Source organism: Salvia splendens, chromosome 1 (genome assembly GCF_004379255.2).
Source record: "Salvia splendens isolate huo1 chromosome 1, SspV2, whole genome shotgun sequence".
Classification (NCBI taxonomy): Eukaryota; Viridiplantae; Streptophyta; class Magnoliopsida; order Lamiales; family Lamiaceae; genus Salvia; species Salvia splendens.
This window is the reverse complement of record NC_056032.1, coordinates 5,342,071-5,344,204: the sequence shown is the minus strand read 5'-3', so window position 1 is coordinate 5,344,204 and position 2,134 is coordinate 5,342,071. Positions and strand designations below refer to the sequence as shown.

At 47.3% G+C, this 2,134-nt stretch overlaps 1 long non-coding RNA gene across 1 annotated transcript; it reads left to right on the top strand.

Annotated features, from left to right (window-relative positions):
* The first annotated feature begins 1,264 nt into the window (after window positions 1–1,264).
* On the top strand, window positions 1,265–1,836 carry LOC121799213. Its single transcript, XR_006050191.1, has 2 exons — window positions 1,265–1,443; window positions 1,560–1,836. It is a non-coding gene; the product is annotated as an uncharacterized LOC121799213 (long non-coding RNA).
* Window positions 1,837–2,134: the final 298 nt, after the last annotated feature.

Sequence of the window (2,134 nt, the reverse complement as noted above, 5' to 3'; positions counted from 1 at the left end):
GGGAGGTGGAGGACTCGTCGCTGTCTAACCGGCGACCCACTACCCACCATCTCTTCCCCCTTTGAGGCATAACCTTGTACGGGCAATCTTGACGACGTTTTGTTCGCGGAGGGGTCACCCGTGGAGGGAAGACGTCGTATTCTCCGTCCTTCAGCGGCATCCCTCGGTCCACGCTGCCGTCGCCTCCATCTTCCTCCCTTCGGCGACGCTGGACCCCTCGGCTTAGGGGTGACACGCAGACGGCGGTTCTGCCGCTGCGGAGACCCTCGTAGCAGTGCGCCGTTTAATCAGGCAGTCGCCTCGCCGAAGCTAAGTTCCTACTAGTTATCTTCTTTCTCTTGTCATAGTCTAGTCCTAGTTCGCGTTTGAAAAGCAATGTGGTTGTGCTTCTATGTGACTGATTCTGTGTGGAAGACACCATTCCATGGTTCCTTTCCTCCAGTCTCAAAAGTGCTACACTACCCTAGACATGCATCCTAATGAGGCTGGGGTATGTGCAAGGGAGGTTTACTGATTTCTCAGATTCTCATGTTATCATAAATCGTTTCCATGTTTTGTTTCTATCATGCTCGAATGATGCCATTAAACTTGAGATTTAAGCTGATGGGTGTTACCTTTCCCTTGTAACTCCGCTGAACTTGCTAAGCTACTCCCTTCCTTGGTCTTGACCTCTCTTGCTCCTCCGTTTGCTGCTCCGTTTAGTAACTAGTTTGTTGTGTGGTGGGGGATGGAACTGAGGAGGAGATTGGCATATTTATGCACAGCTTGTAACTGAAAGCTGCACAATGACTGAGGTACTTGGCTGACCTTGCAGCATTCTTTAACTGATTTTGGTGTTTTGTGCTGCCTTGTACTCTGATTCATTCATGAATTTGTCTTCTTTTGCAGGTGCACACTAGAGGTGGCACTGTGGGGGCTGATTTCCGGACTATAACCGGTTTGGGTAGGGAAAGCAAGGGCTGTTACCTGCAGCTTTGCAGAGTATTAGCTGGAGGGGAGCCTGCTGGCTGGAGTTTGCTTCTTTCGGTCCAACACTCACTCACATTTCTGCAAGGTATTGTTTCCCCTTCCCTTTCTTAATACACTTCTCTTGTTGTCTCTGTAAACGATTGAGGAGATCTAACGGCTGTTGAAACGAGTTGTCATAACAGCCGAGCTCTTCTTCATGTTTTGATCTTTCTCTCCAGATCACGGAGTTGCCGAGCTTGGTGCCGAACTGCCGAGCTCGGTGCCGAACTGCCGTGCTTGGTGGCGAACTGCCGAACTCGGTGCCGAACTGCCGTGCTTGGTGGCGAACTGCCGAGCTCGGTGCCGAACTGCCGTGCTTGGTGGCGAACTGCCGAACTCGGTGCCGAACTGCCGTGCTTGGTGGCTGCTCGTTTGGCTGGTGTGAGCCGTGGAGTGCAGGGATAAAGCAACCTCTTACCTTTCTTTTTTTTTTCGGTAAGTTTTGGTCTTCAAAGCTCAAAGTAGGTTTGTTCCTTATCCTTGCTTACTTTGCCAACTAAAAGCTTTAGTGTCTTATGTAACCTCTTGTTTATCTTGTTGTTTTCTGGCAGGGACAAGAGGCTGACTCTTCTCGGTTGCTGTCTCGTCTGTTCAGCCCAACGGGCCATCGGAAACTGGGCCGAAACCATGCTAGAAGAAGGGCCCGAAGCTAGTAGTTTCATTTGTAAAGAGATAGGGTTTCTATTTGAAATTCTCTCTTTTTCTTAACATGTAAAAGTTTATTGGTGTGTATTTAATTCCAAACACTTGAAATTTGGTGGCTTTGAAATTTCTGAAGTTGTACTTGTACCCTTATTCAAGAAATAAAAATACTCTTTCATTCGTCAATAAAAGTTCTAGTATTTTATTTCATAATTCCCGAGAAATCTAAGTCTCGGCTATTACATTCTACCCCCCTTAACAAAAATTTCGTCCCGAAATTTTGTCTCAGTTAGGTAAAAAGCTGTGGGTACTTCTCTTTCATCTGGTCCTAGAGCTCCCACGTCGCCTCCTCGCGGCCGTGATGCTTCCATAGGACTTTCACTGTTACAATATTCTTATTTCTCAACTCTTTAACTTTTCTGTCCAGAATTGCTTCTGGCTTTTCTTCATAGCTCAAATCTGGTTCTAACACCATTTCTTCTTG